At 43.8% G+C, this 19,181-nt stretch overlaps 1 long non-coding RNA gene across 1 annotated transcript; it reads right to left on the bottom strand.

Annotated features, from left to right (window-relative positions):
* Positions 1-346: 346 nt before the first annotated feature.
* Positions 347-17,690, bottom strand: LOC134129037 (uncharacterized). The gene is made up of 3 exons (XR_009956213.1): positions 17,643-17,690; positions 11,574-11,717; positions 347-510 (listed from the first exon to the last, which is right to left on the bottom strand). It is a non-coding gene; the product is annotated as an uncharacterized LOC134129037 (long non-coding RNA).
* Positions 17,691-19,181: the final 1,491 nt, after the last annotated feature.

Here is a 19,181-nt window from a genome sequence, read left to right as displayed (position 1 = left end):
CATGAGACTCTCACTATTGTAAATATTCCATAACAAATCGTACCGTTTTGTTCCAGTTGCTGCAGGATTTGGGGATAATGTGCTGTTGAAATGATGAGTTTTCTGCAATACGCAGCATATTAGTTTCAGCAGTTCAGCACAATCATTTTATTGTCACAATCAACATCTAACAAGGAGTCATGTGTGATGTTCTCTTAATCCAGCTGGACTCATGTGTGCCCAAATTTGAACGAGGCCCCTCCCTAAATCCAACAAGACACTGTGTGTGTGATCACCCTAAATCCAACAAGACACTGTGTGTGTGATCACCCTAAATCCAACAAGACACTGTGTGTGCGTGTGATCACCCTAAATCCAAACAAGGCCTCTTTTGTCGGCCCTGTATTTCTACATCATGGGATACGTTGTATGTCGAAACACACACAGTTTGCATTTCCATGGCGCTGTTTAGTAAGTCCTTGTCGCTGCAATGTTGCCTCCCCCGCTGATCTGCACTTAATCTCTCCAGTTCTGAATGGAGGAAAGAAAAGAACATAAAGAAAATCAAGTTATTTTCCGCTCCCCAAAGCTCGATGTTTTTACTTACAACCCGTAGAGCTGGACGGGTTTCATTAAATCTGACTGATTTAAAGCATTAGCGGCTAAATTTACAACATGTAAGCAATTGCAGCCCTTTGCCAAAAAAAAAAAAAACGGCTTAGTTTCATCAAAGCTTAAAGTTGGGAGCCTCTTTTCTTTTACGTACAATGTGTAATGTTGACTAAAGCTGACAGAGACAGAAAATCAATAACGGGACAGCTTTTAGTGAGGGTGCTTCCTAGAAAGCTGGTTTATTTTTCGTGCTGATCAGATACAGAAAAGCAGCTCGCGGTGTCCTTGGTGGTGAGTCCGTCCCAAAAAAAGAAATCCTCCAAGCAGAGCAACAAGTAGTGGCCAACAGATTGAGGACACAGCTTTGTCTTGTTGATGCTTCCATTTTGGTGGGCCTCCAGCGCCGGGCTGTCCTGCTGCGGGCTTCGCTCATTGATCTCTTCTCTCCCGAGATACAGTTCAACCCCGAGCGCCAGAGATAAGCCACAGAGAAATCTTTCTACTCGACTTTCTTCTCCTTTTTCTCCCCCCACACCCCCCCTCCCTCAAAAGGAGCTCCGCTGGGTCTTTGATACAGCGAGAAAGATGAGGATCACACTTTTATCCCAACGCAAGCGCAAAACAGGTACACACACACACACACACACACACACACACACAGACGGAGCGAATGATTTCACACATGCTGTACCAGCGAGGCGTACTTCCTCTTCCTGCTGTGCCTAAAAGAGTTTTCACAATTTGCAGAGATGAGAGGCAGAGAAGGAGGGAGACAAACTGACACACACACACACACACAGAGAGAGAGAGAAGGGTTGGATGTATTCTCCACCTCGCTTCACTTCTCTCCGGCACCCAGAGGCTTCTCCAAAGCTTTTAGTGAGGAAAAAAAAAAAAAAAACCCACAAAAAAACAAGCGTCTGTGTGATGGATCAAACGGCCGCGGCAGCCACTTCGCGGCCTCCCGAGCAAACGACCCGCTTTGATATTTCAGTCACTATCAGCCCCCTGTGTTGTGACTGTTTTATTCACTGCCGGGTAAACTAAACTATTCCTTTGGTCCTCCTCTTCCTCCTCCACGTTCATCCCCCAAATCCCCTCATCTACCCCCCCCCCCCCCCCTGCGCTCCCTTCTCTTACTTCAATTCGTTCCAGACTTCCCTTTCCTAAGATTGACTTTCGGTGAAGAGGTTTGAGGGATGCATTTGCCGTTGTAATCACTGCCATCCCTTTCAGGACGGAGGGGCGAGATTAGCTTTCAGTCACTTAATGTGAGCCCGTCTGCATATGAGGAAGTAGAGACCTGTCACTCAACACTGGCTCCCTTTCCCGTCGAGTCGTGCCCCTTGTGACACGCGCTTGCGTTCATTGAGTCAAAACCCGGTGAAAAAAAGATTAGACTATTTGATCTCACCTGTCAGATCAAGGGAATTACTCTCATGCAAATCAATACCATGTTGATCCTTTCCCCCACCGCATCATTTCACTGTAAAAGCTTGATTCGGAAGTCTTCACGTCTAAAGATCAACAGAAAATGTGACTGGCAGCAGTAGGTTGCCGGCATCTGTCCAACAGTCATATTTGCTTTAGCTGGCAGCTCATGTTATCGACGGTGGCATAGTGTTGAAATATGGTGGAACTCAGGGAAACACGCGTGGCAAAATAATACTACCAATGCTCCTGGTGTAATGCAACAGCTCAGCTTCCAACTCTTAAACCGCGCTGCTAAACACCGTTCTCATAACACACCGTTTTTTTTTTTTCTTCATAGCTTCTCTGGACCTGTGGGCAATTTCTCATCATCAATCATTTGATCCTCTCACCGACTACGCACAAGGCCAGGTGCTGGGTTACATCAGAGAGCCCTCAGCTCACCACGGCCCCAACAGACCAAGCAGAGCCGGGCCGGAGTCCAGGTTCAGACGGAGCAGTGAAGGGGCCTTTGAGGCAGGTGCCACCTTGGCTTTGGAAAGGTCGGCTCGCAGTGTATTCAAATCCTCATTCCATAGAATATCAATCTATAATCTGTCTGAGTTGCTGTTGTTTTACCTGCTGTTGCTTTGATCTGGTTACATATATTTTGATAGCAATCATTAGTTTGAGTGCTTTTTCATCTATCTACCTTTATGGATAAATGGATATATATCTGCATATACAACAAACCTGTTCAAGCTCTGGCGGTATATCGATTATGTGTCGCATTGTCTTTAAAAAGTAATTGGCAAACATTATTTTAACGTCCAACTCCAACACAGTCACCCTCAGGTGCCCTTTTGTTGCTGAGGGGCGTTCGTGTGCAGTTTTGCACCAACGTTCTTAACTGTTTGTAAATCTCCTCGCTTTATGTTTGGATGTTCTTAACGCTTTTAAGTTGAAGCACTTTGAACGGCCTTGTTGTCGAAATGTGCCACGCGAATAAAATTGCCTCGCCTCAATAGTGTACCACGATTAGCGAATGTCTTCTGAGAGGAAAAAGTATGCATGAGTGATTGATTGTTTCCATACAAAAGGGTCTAGAGTAAAATGTTAAACTGTGCGGTGATTCTGAAAGAGAGTAATCATAGCCCTGACGTTTCTGACAGAAGACAAGTGGTCTCAATGTCACGGTGACTGATAAATCAGATTCATGCAGCACAAGTGGCACGCTGAATAGGCAATAACCCAGAGCTTATACAAACCTAATTACACAAAACGTCCCTCCGTCAATGATCTCCTTTATTGATTAGCTACACGGTAACAATTGGAGAGTAATGACCCAGTGAAATTTGCTGTGTATTGTCAGAGCCTCTCGCTCTTTTTACTGCTCATGCTCTCAAGCTCTCTTTTAGTCGGGAGGCACATTTGCACTCAGGGCCGGCCTTTTCATACCCTGCATTTCCAGAGAGCTAAATGAGACTCTCGCTGTGGCCCCTGCCACCCTATTGATCCCCCCCCCCATCTAGCTCTCCAAGTGAAGTTTATGCACTAAATTTAGTTTAGTGCTGAGGGCCCTCATTAATAATAGATCAATCGGCCGGGTGCGGGGGGGAACATCACTGATTGATTCCAAAGAAGGATGAACTGTGTGAGAGGAAATGACGCGCGGGGGGACAGGTTTATTTATATGAATGAAATCTCCTCAGTAGTCTTAGTCAGCTTTCCAAAAAGTGCATAGAGTAAATATCACTGCGATCATCTATCAGCATTTTCATCTCCAAAAGAAGCCTCTGTCACTTCAGGCTGAAGATTTTTAAGAATAGAAATAGAAAGCAACCACAAAAGCAGCAAAATGGGATGAATAGCCAGTCAAGGTCTGTGCAGTGCCTCATGAGCAACAGGGTTATGTAATGCTGCATGCAAACACACCGTGTTGAGTCTACAGTGTGCGAACAGATGGGAAGCAGCTAAGCATATTTTCATCCTACGATAATCACATGGTTACCATAAACCTGTTGACCGTCAGTCATAAACAGGCAAGAGGTGATTGTGCAATGAGAGAATGTCCAACTGGAATGGAGAAAAGGTGCACGAGTTGTGAAAATGAATGCGCAAAAATGATAACGCAGGCTTGGATCAGGATGCCTTGCTGTAATGACACGTCTTGCTGCAGCAGGACCGCCGTGGAGCGACCATGCACCACAGCACCAGACTTCCCAGCAGACGGCCTCTTGGCTTTTGTTGACAGTGAGTGAGCCTTGAGTTTACTCCGTCAGTCAATAAATCCCATTTCCCCAAACCAGCGGGACTTGATGGCTCATTGGAGGTGTTCTTACTGTATGTTGTACAGATAAACCGATAGAGATATTGAGCCAATATTGGCTCAAATGACTGACGCAAGGGCTGATCTATACAATAACATTTTCATTTACGTTTAGGTTTTAACCAATTTGTTGCTGCTATTTCATTTAATTATACACTGTAATTTGTGTTAGATTTTGTTTATTAAGTTAGGAAGGCAATATTGAAATCAGGCTTGATGGTGCCTAATGTGACAACTGCAGCTGATGTAACTTCCTGTTTTATTCTTTTGACCGCACACTTATCCCTGAACAACCACTTTACTTCCTGTTTTTCTTTAGGTTCCCACCCTTTTCCCCCCCCTCACCTGAAATCAGTTAACCATCACGCCACCAAATAACCATCAAAACTTAAGCCCCAATCAATCACTCTATCCATTTCAGGCTGTCCACCGTCCGTTCCATTGATCAAATCCGCTTGTGCCCGTGCTGATTTTGAGTTGTTTTGTAGTAGTTTTTTTTAAATTGTTGCCAGGAAAAGATTCTAAACCTGGAAAGAAGTAATTTTCTGTTGTTTCATTTCTCTCTGAGTCTCATTCCTTACGCCTCACACCTTATACATGAAAGAGCAATCCTGGTGCCACACATTGATGCATTGAACACTGTCATCAGATCAGTAATTGCTATCAGCTGATACTTACAGTCAAAGTATCGTTACTAATACTAGAAAAGTTGTATTTGGTGACATTTGCGTTAATAAATAATAATGGTCGGAGGACTAATACTCGACGCGAGTCCCTGAAACCAGAGGCTTCTTTGAGCTTCCAGGGCATTTGCACAAATGCAACCCGCCTTATGTCTGATTAAAATACTGTCAGAATTGAGCGCTGAGGCCCACGAGTTCATTTCTCTAAGCAATTACGCCTGTGTGAACACTCAGAAGTAGATGGAGGAGTCGGTGCGTGTTTCCAGCTGTTGTGTCTGTGAGGGTGACAGGCGTCAGCACAGCCAGCCCTTGACCTTGCAGATCTGAAACAGCTTGCACAGCAGCCATTCATCAACATACCACCCTTTTGGAAAAGAGATGGATTGGGTGAGAGAATGGTACAGTGCAGAATTCAGTCAATACGAATTCCACGGTGGCATCATGGCATAAAGATTATAACAAAATGTGTCCAGTTGATTGTGTCATCTTGTCGTGTGTCATTGACGATCTCCCACAACAAAAATACACCAAAGCCTTTGGCTAGGTGACTTTGCAATGATGCTTATAGATGAAGATATAGAAATGTAAAAAATCTATTTCTTCCTTTTACTTGGGTAATTATGTTAAGAAATCGCCCGCCCGACAAGCTCCCGTTGTCCATGATACACGCAACGCAACTTCACAAAACTCCATTGTAAAGTTTCTACTCAAAACAGCAGCACGACGGGTTTATTCACTTTTTCATTCAGCGTTTTTGGCGAGTTGCAAGAAAATGCCAGCAGCCCTAAAACACCTGCCAAAAAGCAACCAACACATCACAGCACGTTGTATGGGAAGGAGGCAACTACAAATGAAACAATGGAGCTGGAGGACAAGCCTGCAGGTTCCCCGTCAGCAACAACAGCACCGGAGCGAGAGAGGCTCCAGACAAGGGGATGTTATGTGTATGAAAACATGCTAACACGCTGTCACAACTACAGCAACCCATATGCCGCGGTGGAGGGGGGGGGCTTGTGTGTGCTTTCAAGCTGCAAGTTTTTGTTTACTTTAAAGAAATAGCAGTGATTGATCCTTGTTTGTGTGTCCATTTGGAAAGATTTGCCTTAGTGAAGAGATGTCAACCGATTTGAATTGTCACATATGGTTTCACTGACCTTTTTGGCAGGGATGTAAATGTTTTAACATTGAAAGCGTCATTCAGAATTTTTACGCTTCAGTTTAATTTAAAAGACCCAACGGACTGGAAGGAGGGTCACTGGTCCCACTAGGGGAGTCCACCTCGGGTGATCCTGAGCCGCCGGACTAGAAACGTTTAGCAACTTACAAACAACCTGCACTACACCGCCACTTTCACATCACTTATAACCTCACTGGCTCGCTCTCGTACGCCCCGCCGACAACCGGTGGACGACCATTGCAGCGGAACTAATTCATGCTCTGGAGACTCCCTGGAAGAAAGTGTTTTGTGTGTAGTCAAAACGATGCACGCAACACCAGTACTCAGGTGCTTGTTTCCTGCATCCACTGCAGCTGTCGGTAAATGATGGATTTTTACCGGGTAGTGCATTAGGTTATGGTTGCAGCTGTGCCGCCTGTCAGGCTCTTGAACCAAAGCAGCCTTGCATGCGAGGCTCTCATCTTTGGGGTTAAAAGGTTATTCATCAGTTGTATTCATCAGACAACAAACGAGAAAAAACGAGAATCCATTCCATTTGACAATATATGCAGATTAATTAAATCAAATAATTCTCTAATTGTATGTTTAGCATTCACCTCATTGGTTAGTGGATGAACACAAATTCATGCAGTTGGCTACTGTACAAGCGCCACCACTGCATCCTGTTTCAGCAGGAAGCACATTAACCCACATTAACTTGTTGAGTATGTCATTCAATTTTTGACAGCCACTGAACTATGTACTTTTTCACATGAACCTGAGGTCATAATCCTACGCTGTGTGACATTTATTATACAATTTTACATGTGCTGTATATATAATAATTACAAAGATTCATACACATAGTGTTGAAATGCTGTCAAAATGAAATGTGTCCCTACAGAGAGTAGTGCAACAAAATTTACATTTTTCTAATTTGGATTCGGAATCATAAGCTTTAACTGAAAAAAGAAGAGAAATCACACTTGCACCGTTAATCCAGTTTTCATTGCGTCATCCGTCACAGTCTCGGCAACAACTAATGAACCAACACGACCCCCCCCCCGTGATCTCTGAAGGGAGGGGGTGTGTGTGAGGGGAGTTGCCTCTGTGGGACTGCAGCAGGGCCGGCTGGTCTTGTCAGCTGGCTGTGTTCGAGTGTCAGCTTGGCTCCCTGGATCAGTTTGCTTTTCAATGGCACCACCTCCCCTCTAATCCCTGCCTGTCATTCCGCTGCATTCACAGCTCGGGCCCTCCCCTGCACAAGCCTCCACCATAACAGACGTCTCAGTGTGCTGGCACATCTCTCTGCCTCTCTCTCTTCTCTCTCTCTCTCCTCATCCCCGTTCAGTCCGTTTCAATTCCGTCTTAAGTATGCTGCATATTTAAGCAGGAGGCTGTGCTGCCAAAGCAATAAATTATCGGACAAAGTGGTATGCTAAACAACAATTAAATCGACAAATGACTTCAACGTTTGGTAAATTCTAGGGTGCCTTTCCGATCGTGTTTCTCTGTGTCTTTTGAATTTTCGTTAAAAGTCCCAAGTCAATTTGCTCCTTCATTCAATTTAATGCTTATGGCCTAATAAAAACTCGACGCCACTCGGGTTGCAGCATGACAATATTATTAGACGACGTCGCTCTCTCTCAGCGTATTTCACTCTAGTAACGTGCCTTCCCGCCTCAGTTCGGCTGCCATGACAACTCTTGGGTTTTCTCGTCATGCGAGACTGTGGTACTCTGAGGGTCTTTCCTGCAAAAGACAAGCCTGAACACTTCAACCCGAGGGAAAAGGCTATCCACGCGTCAGGCCCGCAGGGCTATTAAGGCGTGCATGCCGTGCGCAGCGTTCTGTGGAGCACACATACACGGTGTGTTCTCCACTGGCTTCAAATAGCAGGTAGACTAAATTTTTAGGATTACTGTTCATCAACACTGTTCATTTATTACATTCATAGAGTAAAGCACAGGCTACAGAGTTCACATTTCACTTAATAATAGATAAAAAACGTATTCACTTGTGTATCTGGAGGGTGACAATATCTTCCCAGTCTTACTTTCTACCAACAGATCATCATTTAATATATGCTCAAAATTGCAGCGGCAGTTAATGAAAACCGCTTTTGTCTGTAACAATGTATTGCTGGCAGTGCAGCATGCTGCATGTTCAATAAACCCATTGGTTTTTATTCCCAGCTGGTTCGGCGGCTCCATCAGCCAATAAAGAGCTGTGCAATGTTGGCTGACACAGTCAATGTTGCTCCAGATAGCACTGTCAGTAAGGCAAGGTGACTGTGGCTGAAAGCCAAATGGGATTGACCTTTGAACCTCCAGCTACTCAGCTGTGATAAAATGCTGACACAATGGACTTTTGCACCTAGAGTCTCTCCCTCTCTCTCTCTCAAAGTCCAAACCCTTGTATTATCTTCTTAATTAAATCACACATTATAAATACACTAGGCCTGACTTCTGTGATTGTGTGTGCAGATATCTGCAAATATGACCCCCCCCCCACCTCAAAAAGTTGCCTGCCAAATTTTGGGCAGTGAGTATAAACTGTGTGTGTGTGTGTGTGTGTGTGTGTGTGTGTGTGTGTGTGTGTGTGTGTGTGTGTGTGTGTGTGTGTGCTCACATGCGTTTGCAACCCATGAATATTTGCAGCTCGTGCACTGCAATTTGAATAAGGCATACGGAGATTGTTGGGCTGATTTCGCAGTGATTAACAGCAGTGCAGATGGTTTACAGATGCCTTTTACCGAGGCAATTCTTTCCTAATATTTACAATGAAGCCAACTCAAAGCACTTGGCTCAGCTGCTCTGTGGTGCAAAAACAAGGCAAAGTTCACAACCTGCTCCCTCCCTCTTTACCCATGAGCTGCGACTGCATCAGATGCTTTGGTTTTAGATATTTTGATTAAAAAATGTGAACAGTAGCGTCAATAAAAGAAACTTTTCCTAAACCATATTTAACTGTAATTGAATCATATATAACAGAAGGGATGCCCGTGGCATCTGGTAAAGATACCTGCATCTAACGAGTTAAGGTAAAGCCTTGAGCATGAATAACATGATATGATATATGGATCATTAATCAAACATTTACAAAACGTAAGAATGGACAGCTTGTCCCGGGGAGAAAAGATAACCGTCATGGCATTCCACGAGAGACTTATTAATTCTATCCATTGTAAATGGGTATTGAATGAAGTACTCTGTAGGTATCAGTATTTCTTTAAGGAGACTGGTTTTGGTACTGTGGCGACAACGAGCCCGACCCAGCACTCAACATTTATCTTTTATCACCATCCTCTCTCCAAACTCTGACACGATGTGAAGTCTAAAGATGAGATTGTGTCAGTGTGAAGGCATCAGGCTGCTCTACAGCACACAAAGTGGAATACACACATCGAACTCTACTCTAACTCCTCATGAAACAATAACAAGATTTTCCAATAAATCAACCCTCCGAGTTGAAACATTGGCACAATGCAAAAGTATTGGTTAATCACTCCCTATTGCTAATGCTTGATTTTAGTGTTCCCTTCTGCAGATTTACATTTTTTATTTTGCAACTGTAGCAAATGATTTGTGAATGAGGACAAAGCTGCGCCGAGGGCCGGGAGGAGGGGCTAAAGGAAACCCCTCGTGTGCCCATGCAAGGCAACAGTCTATGGAAGATTTTGACAAATTTCTCTCTTTGCTTCACAAGAAAAATCCTACTCCCAGTCCAGTTCCTTTGTGGTACGAAATACATTTGATTATGTTGATATATTTGAGGTGCTGGAACACAAAGTAAAACACTCAGTGGAATAATCCAGGAGGAGTTTTTATTGTAAGTCTTCCAACTACTTTGTGACCTGCAGTTACTTCCCTGTGTGGGCTCTTTTTATGCCACAACGGGATCGGGGCATAATATCTATAAAAGCATCAGGAATGACCGCAGAGCAAAAATACTTCACCCCGCAATGCACACAGCGTCCCAATGTACACACATACCGAGCACCGCTGGAGCTGAAAAATAGTACACTGTGGGCGTATTACAGCCACACTGGGCCCATTGTGTACCAGCTGAACAAAACGTTAGATCCATTAAAATGCAGCCCGGCTGGCTGGCCGGCGCCCCCTCGACTCACAGAGGAAGACGTGCGCGTGTGTGTGTGTGTGTGTCTCCAGGCTTTTTCTTGTGCTCCCTCACTCTTAATCTACGGGATTTCAACTGCTTATTAACAACTCACTGGCACTTCATCGCTCATGCCTTTGGACGGTGTAATTGGTGTTATGCGTGTAGTGTCGCGGCCACGTGATCCTCCATTAAAAACCAACGGCGACACCCTGACCTGTCGCCCCCCGCCCCCCCCCCCTCGCTCTCGGCGCGCGTGTAACCGCTGCAACGAGGAGCGAGACGAGCTGTTAAGTGCAAATCGTGTCGAGGTGCTGCTGCCCCGAGAGCTGGTGCTAATCGGAGTAAACGCCGTTCATCCCACGGAAAGGTCAGAGGGCGGTCGCTCCGGTAACGACGTTCACTCGTGGAGGCGTTGAACGGGGTATTGCTGTATATCTTTTTAATTAATATACTGATTCATTATTTTCATTGCATTGTGAACTATAATATAAACATTTACCTTCTGTTTTATTTAAGAGCAGCCCTGGTATTAATAAAAAAGCAGAGTGTAAATATGTCCTAAATGGGCTGCATGCATTTGTGCTCAGCCATGGATGTGCACTAAATGTGCTTGCAGATGCATTCCCTTTATTAATATAATGCTAAAGGTTTGTCTTCCCCGTGACTAAGCTTGTGTATTTGAATTGAAACAAGCAAGACACGGACATTTAAATGAGACAAATTCCTTCCGGCAGATCTAATCGTTCACATTGAACTGTGACATGTAAATCATATTTGAGTTGTTGTATTATAGGCAAAAGCCCGAAATGTGGAATCTCTCAAGGAATATTTGACCTAGAGCAAATTAAGTGTTTTTTTTTAGTCACAGCAGAATTGACCGAGAGTGGGCTGGATATTTTTTAGGTTCAAGATAAGCCCTCGGAATGTCTGAGAGAGACTCTTCCGTATCTTCCACTCTTTTATTCATACAGTGCTGTGTATCCGCAGCCCGTAGCCCTGCACAGCGAAAGGGGGGTGACATTGAGACACCACTTGAGAAACTGAGGAGGTCAGTAGTTTTGTCTTCTCTTTGCCAGTCCTCCAAGTTCACATCAGTGCGCTGTACTTCTGGTCCCAGAGGTAAACCGGAAGTAAACAAACTACGCTAAAATATTTTGTTGCATTAATCCCGGCCACATTTTCGTATGGATGTAATGTGTAATAATGTGTTTTATGTTGACAGCCCTTATTGTAAGACTTTACGGCATTGCCGACCCTCAAGCCGTGGTTATTCAATACCAACCTCAGGTCATTTGAGCCTCCACCACAGAGCGAACCAATGGCTTTCAGGTTTTTCAGTCCGCGGCAGATGTTGCTGAACCTCTGTGGAAACACAGGCCTCTGTTCCTCTGCCAAGTGATCAGCATGGGAGAGCGGTCCCGGCATTCTGAAAGAAAAACATGAGGAATCTTCCTCAGCTGCGTGAGCTGAGTGGCGATGATAGCGATAATGAGGATGATTGAGATAATGGATAGCGGGGAATATACTGTAGCACATTAACTATTCCATCAGAGCCCCAGCTCGCCCTGTCGCTTCACCCTCTGACAGCTCGCTGACGTCCTACCCCCCCCCCCCACCCCTCCCCAACCTCCCCTCAGAAGGGTCTACGAGATGATCAACAGTATGATAACGCTGAATATCGCCTCTGTGGAGATCTTTGTCTTGTCTTTTTATTGCTTTGAACAAAAACATGGCCCCTCGTGGCCTCACACATGCTGAAGCTACATTGCATTAGAGTTTATCGTCTTGATGCCATTTCTGCGATACGTTCCCTTCCCTTCCTACTCAGTTGCTTCACTTCATTCTCCTTTATTAGCTATCTTTAATCTGTATTTAGCTTTTTATTGATTGTCTCTTTTAATGTGATTTGTATCACACTTATTTAAAGGGCACTTCTGCAGTAGTGCTTTTGTTTTTAAACGGCCCTTTGTCAATTCTGAATGAGTGCCTGGTCATTTAGGCTTATAAGTTATACATGACTTGTTGACTGAACGATCTTTAAATCAGCTTTGATCCACTCTAGTTCTGGTTTCTACATCTACAATAAACCTTTCTAAAAAGGTACAGAGCTGTCACTGCTTCACAACTCAATTATCTTGTTCTCTCACAAAAAAAAAACAAGCTGCTTCCTTGTGATCACACACCAATTATTTTGACATCCTTAGATAATAAACTGTTTTGTTGCATTGAAAAAGGGGTTTGGCTTCAGAAAGACCAGGGCTTTCATGTTTTAGCTCAGGCTTGTCAGCATTCTTGTTACTGGCTTCTACAGATTTGCCAGACATTCTGGTTTCAAGGGTGTAGTGTAACCATTGCCAGTTATTGAGAAAATGACTGATCAATCAGAACAGTAATCAGTGGCATTGCTTGTTACCACACCTCCAATTTGCTTAGAAACATCAGAGTGAATTTGCATGGTCCAAACCCACGTGAATCCTAAACATCTGCTCCTGGACAACCCTGTTCCCGTAATTGATTGATCAACCGGTTGATCCTTGCACTGAAAAGCACCCCAGTGAGCACAGGCCTCCAGATATCAGTGGGTGCACAGAGCTCCCTGCCATGCAAGCATCACAACAAATGACTCTTGTTTTGGCACGCTCTGGCAACCGGTTCTCTGCCGCCTCTCCGAAAAGCCGCACCCTTCAGACGGGTTTTTTCCTCCAAGCGGAGCACGAGCTGCTGAGGTTGCAACAAGGAAGAAGCAGCCCCCCCCCCCCCCCCCAACACCAGCAACCAGCGGCTATTATCTCCACGCATTGAGTGACCATGAGAAGGAGAGGATGCGTGGTTTTTTTTGGTGTGTATTTTCCCAGTTTAATCGCAAAAAAAATAATTTTGCATGTCTGTGATTGCAAATGAAAACCGAGAAAAAGGCAAACAGCACAGGAGCATAAATAGGGACGGACTGCAGCTGACCGCTGTGTCTCCTCCTCACAAAAGATCAGCTCCCGGTCGTGTTTGCCTCCTATAGAAAACGCCTAAGTGAGCACTTATAGCTGCCTCGCTAGTGCATAGCAACTTGATTAATGGTGTTTAGATGGACTGTCTGGGTGGGTTCGCTCCACTAAGTCACACGGCAGAGGAGGGGGTTTATTAAGCAAATTAGAGTAAAATAAACATCTAATAGCCGCGTGTGGACCAAACAATGTTCTTATGGAATGCTACACACAGAAAAATACAAAACTGGGCATCAATATACGTATATAATGGGCGTCAATATTAAAGAAAGTCAACATAGATATGCATGGTTGTGACTTTCCTGACATAAGGATATTTACAATTTTCTATTTTGGGAATGTTCTGACCTCTTTAGTAACCTTGATCCAGCACAGCTGTGTTGATGCCCTCATCAGGGTTTCTTGGCAAAAATGTTATGTTGCCTTTTGAAGCCTGCAATCTAATAAATGCTTCATTGGAAACCATACAGAATGTGATCAACTAAATCAAAACCATTGCTCCGTTGGGTCAGGTGCATATTGAGATAATAATAATAATAATAAATAATGATAATGGATTTTATTTTTAACATACATTTTTTCATTCACAAATCTCAGAGTGCCATGGGTATAGAGTTATGTCACAAGGGTATGATTCAACTTGTATATTACTATAAATCCTAATCCATAATCCATTAAATTTGAACTGTGTCCATTATATTTGCAGCGAGGGGGTCCATTCTCATCTTGAGCAATAACTCTTGAATGGCAGCTGGTTCACTGATAAGAGGCTTTGGGATCTCGAGTCATTTTGCTCTGTAGGGATAATAGAATAGAGTACGTAGTGTAGCGTGGCACCCAATGGTGCTGCATGTCAGAGGGACACAAGCACCTTGTTGGAAGTCTGTCTTTAAACTATTTGCACACTTCGGTGCAGTGGAACAAATTAAGCAGGTTCATCAATCCCACACCTGCTTTGAAACACCTCAGAAAGGAGATATTTTTTGGAAATATGTGCAAGATGTGTAAAATAGGACAATAATAGGGCAATGGATAAAATGTTGTTCAGGTGAATGCAGCAGCATCTCCGGAGAAAGCCGCTGCACGAAGATAGCTCGAGCCAAAGAAACACAGGGCCTGTGTGTGGCATCATCCCAGGATTACTGATGGCTTGGTTCCCAAAGGGCCTTGTCACACCCGGACTTTAATACGAGGGAAGTTCTGAGTCACAACTGGGACACCTCAAAGCACGGTACTCTCCCCCTCCCAATGCTTTGTACATTTACATGTACTGTCGGCCATGAATGAGAGTGAGTGTATGTTTTTATATCTGAAATATCTGCAACCGCCATAGACAAGCAAGCAAAATGTTTTGTTTCCTGGTGGTTATAGTTTGGTAACATTTAATAGATTAAATCATTTTAAGTTTAGAATGTGTTACCAAGATAAATGTCAGGACATGTTCAGTCTTATAATTTACAACTAAAATGTGATACTGCCTGCCAAGGATTGAGAGCTTCGACAACAAATGCATTGTGTAATTGTAAAATGACCCTTTTTTAAAAGCCTCACCACTGGCAGAACATCTTTTCTCAGGCAGATTCTTGGCTCTCGGCACCTGTTCTGCGAACAATGCCTGCAGTGACAGAGATGGAGCTACAGAGTCATTCCAGGACACTGAGAATACGTAGGCTTATTATACTGTGGTGCAATAGGCCGACCGCTCCAATCATCTCCTCTTGCTTCCATTATTCTCCCCTGATAAATGACTCTCACAGCTGCCCCTGATAAGAGCCTTCCGTGTCTATTCGTCAGCTTCCAATTCAAGGCTTTACACTTGCAGCATATAAAGATTTACAGAAACCCTGTAAGGGACTCATGGATTGATATCAAGGAAAAGGCCACATCTGCATGTTCTTTAGCAGGGTGTTGATCAATTACAGCTGAATGCCAGCAGGTGTAAAGAGTCAGGGATGCACATTTACATTTAAGGTTAGTTATTCCTTGAACGTGCTTGTTCAGGTCGCCAGAGTCACCAGGTTCAATTTGCTCTCTCTCCATAGCTCCGCCTCTCACTAGTGCGTATCCAATCAAAAGACATGCACGTGCTGACGTTACCGTGGACCTGCCAGCCGGACCCCTCAAAATCCGATTGGTCGAAACCACAGTTTGGCTTCCGTTCATTCCAATCTGCAGGCGGTGGAGGTGAAGGGGACATGTGACGGCCTAAGGGACGACCCCGGCAACGCATAGTGGCTGAAATACGACAGCTCTGACGTGAAGGCAAGCCTTCCACATCTCAACTGGTTCCTGGAAGCAGCACAGTCAAGGAAAAATGAAGCGAATGGACTATGGGGAATAAATTAAACACATTTGTGGAAAATAAATGTCACAATTTATTCTGATTAAGAATAGGCCAGCAGCCACTGTGGAAACTGAGTGTTTCTGAGTTGAGTATACCTAGCTGTGCTAAAAAGGGGTCCATGGGTGGCAGTCAGTCCCCCTCTTTTGTCCAGACTTGAATATGTCAACAGCTACAGTGATTTGGTTAAATCACTTATGGTTATGGGAATAATGCATAATGGTCTTTTCCTCTACTGCCACTGTGAGATAAGACATTCTCAACCAGAATGTGTTAGATATTTTCAGATATTGTAAGATGCTTGAAAGCATTTTTTTCTTTCTACACCAGAAGAATCCGTGTTTAGTGTCTGGAGAAAAGTCCTTTTCTCTGGGTTTATTCCACGAGGAAAGATAACATTCAGCTTTTAAGGAGCCTTGGCTTCACTTTCAAACTACAAGACTGTCCACTGGAGGGGGAAAGGAGCCATCTCCCATTACTCCCAACGCAAATAAACATACAGTGAAGTGTGTTGTATTGGTGCTGGGTGCCTTGTCATTTTAGCTTGGTTTGCTTCCAGAGGCGCAGCCCGAGACGCAAATTCCTCGCAGCCTGACTCACTGGTAATCCAGGACGGAGGCACGTCCACGACAGTCAGTGTCTGGGCTGTCACATCCCATCGCTCAGACAATGTATCACTCCATTCTTAGCGAAACCGGTGCTTTGATGTGCCTGAATACACCCATCAACGCTGTCCCCTCCTAAGCCGGTAACTGGATGGATGTCGCTGACTCTTAATCTGTGTATCTACACGGTCCCCCTTTTTCTTAAATCAAGCTCGCACACTTCAAATAAGGGCCACGGGGCTCGCAAGTGTGTTTAGCAAGGGAAAGGGATCCGTCTGTGAAGCGTAATTACCACTAATAACCTCAGGGCTTGCAAGGTTTCATTCCAACACAGCTTGTGTAAATATTGTCTTAGGGCCCTTGGTAAATTAAACAGTCCTCCCCCCCACCCCCCCCTCTGACATGGAGCATGCTGATGTGTAAAGAGACAGAAAGGAGAGCCTAAAGGAGCCCGGTTGGTGGACCCCTGAATGATACTCTCACTGTGGGCAGAAGGCAAATATACCCTGGTGGTAGTTGAGATAGACGCTAATGCCTTTACGCACTGGACACCACATGTCTTAAGGAAAAAAAAAAAAAAAACTTCAAATGTGGTCATTTGGGGTAAAAGCAAATACGCAGCACTTCCAGAATTGAGTCTTCTGCATTGTTCTCTCGCAGAGTATTTGTGCATTTCTGGTTTGGTCCGCAAATGTATGTGCCTGCTATTTTGAGAGCACAAACAGGATCGAATTGATGGCCTTTGTAGATGTCTACACGCATTGTGCAGTAATGTGAATGAGAGTTACACAAATCATTTCCGTTTCACAAGTTGGAGGCTGCAGTTCACCGCCGGTAGTTAGAGGCGACCGAGCCTGCAGACGATACAAAAGTATTATGCCGTTTCAATAAAACCTTCAGAGAAGGTCATTATGTGTTTTTGTGGGGTTTTTTTCTACTGATAATGCAGACTCCAGCTGTTGTCTGGCCAAATGCCAAAGGAGGATCAATAGCCTTCCTGTTCCTCTCATTCTGACTCCAGCATCTGGGAGGTATGAAGACTACATGCAACACTCTCCCCCTGCCCACCATTGATTTGAGCTCATCAAAACCCCATTGTGAGAACGTGTGGTTGGACTGAAAATGATCCCGACTGGCTTCAGTCAATTAAGCCGCGAACGAGGCTTCCTGCTTCTGATGCCGCTTCTTGTTAAGATGACAGCGATGGCTGTGGACATAGAATAAGGGATGCTGATGAAAAAAACATTTTGATTAATATCTCAACAGCCGACTGGCAAATGTTAAACGTGTCGGTGTCCTTGATGGTACTGTGCCGTGGGGTCACATTGGGAGCACGTGAGCCACCACAATTTCATCAGCACAGCAAAAGCTGCGAAATGCAATAACCCAGATTTAATTGTACTCACTTGTAAGAGTGGGTTTTCCTCCATCGGTGTGACTGGTCTCATCCTGTCCAAGTAAATGACCTTCTTTGTCAGGACTATATGAAATAGACTGATGGTGTACTAAATATTAGAGGTACAGAAATATGTCGCAACAATACAACGAAAAAGCAAAACAAGAATCCCAATCAAAAAAATAAATATACTTTTTTTTTTTATTGGGTTTTGGTTTTATTTCGTAATATATATATTTATATGAATAAAAGAGATGTTGCTGTCACTGGAGGGACCCATAAAGATGTCAAAGCTGAAGGGCTGAATTGAATTTGTGGCGGCAATAAGCACAAAGGTTCTGGAGAATTTGGAAGGGAAAGGATGAACGACCAAACAGCCAGTGGCTCCCTGGATTCTTTTCAGCGATGTGTGAAGGACATCACAACAGATGCAGCACTTGAATTTCCTTCACCAGGAACATTTAAGAATCCAATTCTGTTACGTTTCAGATAAATCAAGAACAACAAAGAATTTAGTATAGTTATTTGAATGAAGTTTGTACGTTTTTCTGCATTTTTCACTTATAAATGCATGTTATTTCAATCACACAGAACACAAGCCTGGTTGCGTTTTTTGAAAGTCCTGCTAGGACTCCATTACTGAACACATCGTTGACAACTAAAGGGTAAAACATTTTAATCCCTGTGACGATTCGATTTATTGCAGGGCTCTTGCAGTTTATGAGCCATTGCTTATTTATTTGCTTCTCTTATCTTAATGCAGTAGCACTAGAGCCTCTCAATGCAAATACCGAAAAGGGAGGCATGCTCTACACCATCTACCTCGTATTGGCCTTTTTGAACATTGTTTAAGGCAGTGTCTGTGTGTGTGTGTGTGTGTGTGGGTGTGTGGGGGGGGGGCTATGATATTTTATGCCATCAAATTCAAACCTGATTTTAAAGGCAACAGCTTATGTGCATAAATTCAGTGAAAAATGTTAAAATCAGAGACAAGTCGGGTTGTGTCAGGAAAAGGAAATACAAAGCAACTAATAATAATAATAATAATAATAATAATAAAAATAAAACATTCCTACACTACACCATACTGACCTGCAAATAACACTGCTTTTTGATTACTGACTGAACAAACAACTTCGTATCACTGATAAGTGATGTTTTACCAACACAATATCAATATCATGAATGAAAAATCCACCTCCATCTACACATCGATTTGTGGTCCTAGTTGTAGTTCTTAAGATGCACAAAGGAAGGCCAGATGTCTGGTTTGCACAAAAAAACACTTCCACACTTAGGAATTGAAAAAAAGCTACAGAAAGTAAGCAATGTGTGTATAAAAACTCAAAGCAATGTGTGTATAAAAACTCAAAGCAATCTCGAGACAGCCCAGGGGAAGCAGTCCCTCCCTTCTCCAGCGAGAATATAGCCACATTTGTCTCCAAACAAAACAATAAAAACCAGCCAGCCAGTAGTTGTTAATTTCCTCTTTGCTTCAAATGGTTCAATAAGCGTTTTTTCCCCCCTCGGAGGCAGCAGCCACTACTCT

Source organism: Pungitius pungitius, chromosome 5 (genome assembly GCF_949316345.1).
Source record: "Pungitius pungitius chromosome 5, fPunPun2.1, whole genome shotgun sequence".
Taxonomy (NCBI): Eukaryota; Metazoa; Chordata; class Actinopteri; order Perciformes; family Gasterosteidae; genus Pungitius; species Pungitius pungitius.
Note: the sequence above shows the minus strand (reverse complement) of the source record. Positions and strands in the feature narration are given on the sequence as shown.